The 8625-nt window shown below is 40.3% G+C and overlaps 1 long non-coding RNA gene across 1 annotated transcript; it reads right to left on the reverse strand.

Moving 5' to 3' along the window:
- Nucleotides 1-909: 909 nt before the first annotated feature.
- LOC149205343 (uncharacterized) lies at nt 910-7879 on the reverse strand. Its single transcript, XR_016251875.1, has 3 exons — nt 7827-7879; nt 1296-1363; nt 910-1198 (listed from the first exon to the last, which is right to left on the reverse strand). It is a non-coding gene; the product is annotated as an uncharacterized LOC149205343 (long non-coding RNA).
- Nucleotides 7880-8625: the final 746 nt, after the last annotated feature.

Genomic DNA, 8625 nt, shown 5'->3' on the forward strand with positions numbered 1-8625 from the left:
TTGTCTGTTTTTCTATTGTACTTATTTTTTCATCGGTGAAAAATTTGATCAAGTTTGAATATAAAATTATGAATTGGAATTTCTATTGAATGTTTAATTTCATGCTATTCAATTTGTATGATATTTTTAGTTTATATATCATTAGCAGAAATCATACTGTTTTGTTTTTTTATATTTATTTTCTACAATCCTCTGCCATATTTGATAATGATTTGTTTAAGAAACTTCAATGATGCAGGAGCATCTAGCTAAGGGAGGTTATGGCTGGAGTATTTGTCTTTGCAGACAGAAGGAGTTTCAGTGAGTTTGTTTTAATTTTCATTTAAATTCTTAGTTAACAACATTTAGGATCTTATATTAAGTTTAAAGCTATCTCAGCCCACTATTTGTTTTTGTTTACGTTCTTTTTGTTTTTGGATAAAATTTATTTTTAGAATACAGTCAAGAAAGAACAATTATCAATGAATAATTAAATGTAACTGCTGACAGTTTAATAAATGTACAATGAACTTTACAAAAAAGAGAGGAAAAAAACTACTGTGATTATCATCATAGTATTGAATAGAAGCATGCAAACATTCTGAACACAGAACAAGAAAATCTAAATCCATGTATCGCAGCCTAAATTCATTTTCTTTCTAACTTAATTAAATTCACTTACCCATTTCATAACGATGACAGAGAGTGAATAATTAACACAGAAGCAAGAAGAATACGCGGACAAGTTCAACAAAACAACAGAGTGGGCTTGTAGAAGAAACGAGCATAATCACTGTCGAAGGAATAAACAAATATCTATGGGTACCAACAAAACTCATATAATTTCCCTTTTACTATTTAATTATCAAAAAGAAATCATTGTGTACATCTCGATATCAAATATCTACAGTCCAAGATATAGTTGCCAAATACAGACAGGCCATGAAAACAGAGGTCCTCCATTAACAATGCCAAATACAACCATGAGGTCACCTTAGGACTGATATAAATACAGTTCATAAGTTAATAGCTGGAGGCATAAATACACAGGCCAAGACACAGTGAGGCCGAAGCCAAACCCTCACAACAGACCTAAAGAAGACTACCAATAGCAAACGTATCATATAGACAGACAGAGGAATAACAAGGAGCAACCCTACCCGATACAAACATCGATGTCAAGGCACAAGACCAAAAAACAATGAGCCCAGCCATATACCTGCGTGGCCAACAAACAGGGCCATTAGAGCTAGCAAACAGATCCATAAGCACAAGAACTGAAAATAGAGGCAAGGGTTTAAGGAAAGACCACTTACCAAAGGAGTCGAGCTCGTGCAAACGAGGAAGGAAGCTGCGGACCAAGGCCACAATTGCGGAGTGCCCACTACTCACAAGGAGCAAGGACAGTCAAAAACAGTAGAAAACGAGGCAGAAACGTAAGGAATAGAGGGAGAAATTACCTCTGGCTAAATGCCGGATGAGAGCCGAGAGTCGAGCCACCTCGCAACCATGACCTGCAACAAAATGCCAAGAAAACAGTCAAACAACGAAGCAAATACTTTGAAATCAACAACATAATTGAAGCCAACATATAACAAATACCCACAACCAAAATCATAACTAGAGCCGAACAAAAAGATACCAAAGACTAAGACCAGGGGTTCTAGACCCAGAACTTCAAAACCATGCTCAGAACAAGAAACATCACCAACATGTGCAAGTAGAAACCCTCACGAGGAATCATTCCCAGAGTTGGACAAGCGAAACCCTCGTGAAGCAACAACTAGAGACTAGGAGCCAAGACCTCGATGGTGCAGCAGAACAACAGAGTAACAATAGAATGGTCGAGGTTAGGGTTTCAATGGGATAATGGAGAGGCGGAAGAAGCGAGCCCGAGGAGGAGGACAGTTGTCCTCACGAAATCAACCTCCCGTACCACGCCATAAAGTCAGCCAACCACAAAACAATCAACCACACAATCAATATTTAATAATATGTCGTAAGTGATCAGGGCTGGTCCCATCAAATTTTGGTATCAGAGTAGGTTAGAGTTAAGTTGTTTTTTTTACAAAATGGAAGTTAGAAGAAGAGGTCATGGCAGAGCTATTCGAAGGGTAGTAGATGAAGGATTGAGAGAAGAGATTAGGATCCTGAATGCATGTTTGGCAGCAGTAAAAGCATGAAGGAGAAGGGATCCGGAAGGAGGAGATGACAGTGATGAAGAAGTTGCAGTTACGACAGATGGATCAAATGAGGAAGGACCTGAAATCAGATTGTTATGGTCAGTTTTATTGGCTAGCAGTAAGCCAAAGCCTGATATTTCAAACTATGATGGTAGTTTGTCCACAGAAGTGTTGTTGGACTGGATTAGTGAGTTAGACAAATACTTTGAATGTGAGGAGATCAACGAAGATAGAAAAGTTAAATTCACTGCCACCAAGTTGAAAGGACATGCGGCCTTATGGTGGGACAATGTCCAAGCAGAGAGGAGAAGATCAAATAAGTTACCTATTAAAAAGTGGACCAGAATGGTCGCCAAGATGAAGGGTAAGTTTTTGCCCAAAGATTACTAGATTGCTTTGTATCGGCAGGTGTAGAATTTGAAACAGAGAGGAATGACGGTGAAAGAATATACTGAAGAATTTTATCGGGTGAATCTGAGAGCAGGTTACATTGAAGACACCCCAGAAAAGACAACAAGGTTTGTGAATGGCCTAAGGCTGGAGATATTAGACGAGATAAGTATTCTTTCTCCAAAAACCATAGAGGAAGCATACCATAGTGCCTTGAAGGCAGAAAAAAATATCGCAAGGAAGCAGAACTCCAGAAGAGGACGTGGATCTGGCAGAGGGAAAGGACAATTCTTTGGCAGAGGAAGGGCTACCAACAACAGTGAAGAAGGCAGTAGTTTAAAGACCTCAGGGACAACAGAAAAGGAAGGTAGCACTAGGGGAGGAAGGCCATACCAGAGAGGAAGGGGTAATGGCAGAGGTAGAGGAGCTGCCTACCAGTGTTACAAGTGCCACAAGTGGGGGCACAGGTCCTTTGAGTGTCCTGAAGGTGAACAGGTTGGACAAAGAGGAGCATATGTTGCTCAAACAGAGGAAGCAGAGGCACCACCCCAAGAGGTAGAGAATGTACTGAAGACAGGAGAGGCCTTAGTCTTGAATAAGGTACTGTTGAAACCGACAAAGGAGACAGTTGAACAAGCCTAAAGAAAGGCATTATTCCGATTGTGTGTAAGTCACATGGAAATTTCTGCAAACTGATTATAGACAGTGGAAGCACTGATAATCTGATTGCAACAGAGATGTTGGAGAAATTGGGTTTGAAAAGGTTGAAGCACCCAACTCCCTATAAGGTGTCTTGGTTACAGAAAGGTCATCAACTGCTAGTTGATAAGCAGTGTGAGGTGGAATTCCATATTGGCAAGTATAGGGACAAAGTGATTTGTGATATCATGCCCATGGACGTGTGTCATATTCTACTAGGTAGACCCTGGCAGTATGACCGAAAAGTTGTTCATGATGGAAAAACAAACTGTTACAAGTTTTTCAAGGATGGGATTAAGCATACACTAGTACCCATCAAGGAAGAAGAGACAGCAAAGACTAGTGGGACAAAAGTGTTGCTGATGGGGGAAAAAGAATTTTTAAAATAGATTGAAGATAATGAGATAAAGTATGTCGTTGTAAGGAAATCGAGAGCAGTGCTATTGCATACTAAAATTTCTGACTTACCTGAAGAAATCCAGGATTTGTTGCAGGAATTCAACGACATTGTGGTGGATTCTCTACCAGATAAGTTACCACCAAAGCGGAGTATCAGTCATCACATAGATTTCATCCTCGGAGCTAGTTTACCAAACAAATCTGCTTACCAGATGAGTCCTAAGGACAACGAAGAGATCAGGAAGAAGGTACAGGAATTGTTGGACAAAGGTTTGATACAGGAAAGTTTAAGTCCCTGTGCAGTTCTGACAGTTTTAGCTCCCAAGAAAGGAGGCAAGTGGTGGATGTGTACAGATTCGAGAGCAATAAATAAAATTACTATCAAGTACAGGTTTCCATTGCCAAGAATGGATGACATGATGGAATGCTTGAGTGGAGAAACATATTTTTCGAAGATAGATCTGAAGAGCGGATAACACCAGATTAGAATAAGAGAAGGGGACGAATGGAAAACAACTTTCAAGACCAATGAAGGTCTGTATGAATGGTTGGTGATGCCATTTGGGTTGAGTAATGCCCCTAGCACTTTCATGCACCTGATGAACGAGATGTTGAAGGAGTTCATTGGGAAATTCGTAATTGTGTATCTTGGAGATATACTTATTTTCAACAAGACCAAGGAAGAACATTTTCGACACGTTAGATATGTTCTGGAGAAGTTGCAGCAAAATAAGTTGCTGATAAATTTAAAAAAATGTTCTTTCCTTCAGAAGGAGTTAGCCTATTTGGGTTTTGTGATTGCAGAAAATGTGCTGAAAATGGACCCAGAAAAAGTTGTAGCTATCATCAGCGGGCCATCCCCTAAGAGTCTATTCGAAGTTCGGAGTTTTCACGGGTTGGAAAGTTTCTATCGCAAGTTTATAAAGGATTTTAGTGGAATTTGTGCACCCATGTTGGATACCATCAAAAAGGCAAGTCAACCTTTCCATTGGATTGAAGTTGCAGAGAAGAGTTTTTAGATATTGAAGAAGAAGATCACTGAAAGGCCAATTTTGAGGTTCCCTGATTTTAACAAACTTTTCCATGTTCATTGTGATGCCAGTGGTACAGCCATTGGAGCCGTACTCAGCCAGGAAGACAAATCAGTAGCTTATTTTAGTGAAAAATTAAATGAAAGCAAGCAAAAATACACGTCTTACGACAAGGAGTTTTATGTTGTCGTCCAAGCATTGAAGCATTGGAGACATTATTTTTTGGGTAATGAGTTTGTCTTGTTTTCTGATAATTCTGTGTTACAGTATGTTATGCAGCAGCATAAGCTAAATCATAAGCATGCAAAATGGGTGGAGTACTTGCATAGTTTTACATATGAATTGAAGCATATCAGTGGTCAAGCCAACAAGGTAGCAGATGCACTAAGCAGAAGAGTTTTACTCTTGCAGGAGAGCACGATACAAGTGTTGGGTTTTGAACACCCGAAGGACTTGTATCAAACAGATGCAGATTTCAAGGAGGCTTATGAAGCCTGCCAAAATCCCTTATTGAGAAATAATAGTCCATGGCTAGACTATAACCTACAAGAGGAGCTGCTATTCAAGGGAGGACAGTTATGTGTTCCATAATGTTCGATGAGGGAGAACATCATCTGGGAAAAACATAGTGGAGGTCTAGCTAGACATTTCGGCATTGATAAGACCTTGGATCAGCGCAGTCATTTTTATTACTGGCTGAAGATGCGAAGAGACGTGCAACGAAATGTAATCAGGTGTAAGATATGTCAGTTGGCGAAAGGGCACAGTCAGAACACGGGGTTGTATACACCCTTATCTATTCCAAACAAACCATGGGATTCAGTCAGTCTAGACTTTGTCCTGGGTCTGCCAAAGACACAGCAGGGTTTTGACTCCATCATGGTGGTGGTGGACCGTTTCTCCAAGATGGCACACCTCATCCCTTGCAGGAAAACCAGTGATGCTACCCATGTAACACAGTTTTTTTCACTGAAGTTGTCAAATTGCACGGCTTACCCAAGTCCATTATTTTTGACAGGGATGTGAAATTCATAAGACATTTCTGGTGCACCTTGTGGAAAAAGCTGGATGCAAAGTTAAATTTCAGCTCCGCTTATCACCCACAGACCGATGGGCAAACGAAGGTGGTGAACAAGAGTTTAGGGAACCTACTACGGAGTCTACTTGGAGAAAATTCACGAATGTGGGATTGTGTACTTGCCCAAGTGGAATTTTCTTACAACGATTCACCAAATCGAAGCACAGGAAGTATTCCTTTCCAAATGTTGTATGGAATGCATCACTGAGGAGTGCATGAGTTACAAGATTTGGAACAGTTAGAGAGAAGTGCTGACCAGGAGGATTTCGCAAGAGCAATTAACGACCTACATGAGCAGGTGAAGTCAAAATTGTAGGACAACAGTCAAAGATACAAACAAAAAGTAGATCTGAAACAACGAGAGGTACAATTTAACATAGGGGATCAATTCCTAGTGCATCTGCGCAAAGAAAGATTCCCTAAGGGCGAATACAATAAGTTGAAATTTAAGAAAATTGGACCTTGCAAAATTCTGCATAAGTTTTCTGCAAATGCCTATGAGCTGCAATTACCTCCAGGCATAGGAATATCGCCCATCTTTAATGTGGCGGATTTATTCCCATACACTGCCAGTCCTAAAGGGGACAGTTCAACACAACCAAAACGGGATACATAGGAAGAGAGTAGTTCATGGATGAGACAAATGCATTCAGCTCAGCCACTTGAAATCGAAGGAATCCTCAATACACAGGTGGCCAGGCGGACTCGAAGAAAGGAGTACCTACAGTACCTCATCAAGTGGAAGAACCGCCCCATTGAGGACAGTTCATGGCTTGACGCAGGACAGATACAACGTGCAGGGTATTCTATCGAGGAGCTCATGGACCGGAGCCATGAATTTTCATCTACCTTGGGAGCCTGATGCAGGAGCATCCAACTAAGGGAGGTCATGGTTGGAGTATTTGTCTTTGTAGATAGAAGAAGTTTCAGTTAGTTTTTTTTAATTTTCATTTAAATTCCTAGTTAACAACATTTAGGATCTTATGTTAAGTTTAAGGCTGTCTCAGCCCACTATTTGTTTTTTTTACGTTATTTTTATTTTTGGTTAAAATTTACTTTTAGAATACAGTCAAGAAAGAACAATTATCAATGAATAACTAAATGTAACTACTGACGGTTTAATAATTGTACAATGAACTTTACAAAAAAGAGAGGAAAAAAGTTATTGTAATTATCATCATAGTATTGAATAGAAGCATGCAAACATTTTGAACACAGAACAAGAAATTCTGAATCCATGTATCGCAGCCTAAAGTCATTTTCTTCCTAACTTAATTAAATTCACTTACCCATTTCATAACGATGACAAAGAGTGAATAATTAACATAGAAGCAAGAAGAATACGCGGACAAGTTTAGCAAAACAAGGAAGTGGGCTTGCAGAAGAAACGAGCATAATCACTATCGAAGGAATAAACAAATATCTACAGGTACCAACAGAACTCAAATAATTTCCCTTTTACTATTTAATTATAAAAAATAAATCACTGTGTACATCTCGATATCAAATATCTACAGTGCAAGATATAGTTGCCAAATACAGACAGGCCATGAAAACAGAGGTCCTCCATTAACAGTGCCAAATACAACCACGAGGTCACCTTATGATCAATATAAATACAGTTCATAAGTTAATAGCCAGAGGCATAAATAAACAAGCCAAGACACAGTGAGGCCGAAGCTAAACCCTCACAACAAACCCAGAGAAGACTGCCAACAGCAAACGTATCGGATAGACAGACAAAGGAATAACAAGGAGCGACCCTACCCGATACAAGTGTCGGTGTCAGGGCACAAGACCAGCAAATGGTGAGCCCAGTCGTATACCTGCGTGGCCAACAAATAGGGCCATTAGAGCCAGCAAACAGAGCCATAAGCACAAGAACTGAAAACAGAGGCAAGGGTTTAAGGAAAGACCACTTACCGAAGGAGCCGAGCCCGTGCGAACGAGGAAGGAAGCCGCAGACCAAGGCCACAGTCGCAGAGTGCCCACTGCTCACAAGGAGAAAGCATAGTCAGAAACAGTAGAAAACGAGGCAGAAGCATAAGGCATAGAGGGAGAACTTACCTCTCGCTGAATGCCGGATGAGCGCCGAGATCCGAGCCACCCCGCAACCATGACCTGCAACAAAATTCCAAGTAAACAGTCAAACAATGAAGCAAACACTTTGAAATCAAAAGCATAATCGAAGACAACGTATAGCAAAGACCCACAACCAAAATCATTACTAGAGCCGAACAAATAGAGACCAGAGACTGAGACCAGGGGTTCCAGACCCAGAACTTCTAAACCATGCTCAGAATAGGAAACATCACCAACACGGGGAATCATTCCCAGAGCTAGACAAGCGAAAGCCTCGTGAAGCAAAAACTAGAGACCAGGAGCCGATACCTTAATAGTGCAGCAGAATGACAAAGTAACAATAGAATGGTCAGGGTTAGGGTTTCAACGGGATAGTGAGGAGGCGGGAGAAGCGAGCCTGAGGAGGAGGACAGTTGTCCTCACGACATCAACCTCCCGTACCGCGCCATAAAGTCAACGAACCACAAAACGATCAACCACACAATTAATATTTAATAATATGTTGTAAGTGATCAGGGCTGGTCCCATCACTTAAGCTACCTTGCCTCTATTAGAGTTGTTCATATAACCTGTAATAAGCAGATTTTTTTTTTTTTGGTCAAAAACTTCATGCCCAGTGGTCTTTTTTCTTTCCTTTTCAAACCATTTTCATTAGTTACCAATTAAACTTCCTTTTCAAACCATTTTCATTAGTTACCAATTAAACCTTTAGTGACCTACTAATACAGTGACCTTGAGTAGTAGAGTTAAGGAGAAATCCATCTCTAGATTGAAGGGCCAACTT

The sequence above is a fragment of the Pinus tabuliformis genome, chromosome 1_2 (assembly GCF_031772625.1).
Source record: "Pinus tabuliformis cultivar Carrire ecotype Pingquan chromosome 1_2, CPIR1, whole genome shotgun sequence".
Lineage (NCBI taxonomy): Eukaryota > Viridiplantae > Streptophyta > Pinopsida > Pinales > Pinaceae > Pinus > Pinus tabuliformis.